General features: G+C 57.0%; 1 protein-coding gene across 1 annotated transcript in view; it reads left to right on the plus strand.

Moving 5' to 3' along the window:
* LOC119591046 (loricrin-like) overlaps positions 1-249 on the plus strand; it is a 4,120-nt gene that overhangs the window by 361 nt on the left and 3,510 nt on the right. The gene's annotated exons all lie outside the window — the stretch shown is intronic.

Genomic DNA, 249 nt, shown 5'->3' on the forward strand with positions numbered 1-249 from the left:
ACAAGTACCACTTACGGAGGACCGACAATAATTCGGTGGAGGAAGAGGTGGCGGTGGGTCCTTTGGGGGAGGTGGATCCTTCGGAGGAGGATCTTTCGGAGGTGGTGGCGGATCCTTCGGTGGCGGGTCCTCAGGAGGAGTAAGTACAAGTTACAGCGGACCAAGGAATAACTTCGGAGGAAGTGGTAGTGGATCTTTCGGAGGGGGCAGAGGGTCCTCCGGCAGAAGATCCTTCGGAGGAGGTTCGTT

Source organism: Penaeus monodon, chromosome 28 (assembly GCF_015228065.2).
Source record: "Penaeus monodon isolate SGIC_2016 chromosome 28, NSTDA_Pmon_1, whole genome shotgun sequence".
NCBI classification, from domain to species: domain Eukaryota; kingdom Metazoa; phylum Arthropoda; class Malacostraca; order Decapoda; family Penaeidae; genus Penaeus; species Penaeus monodon.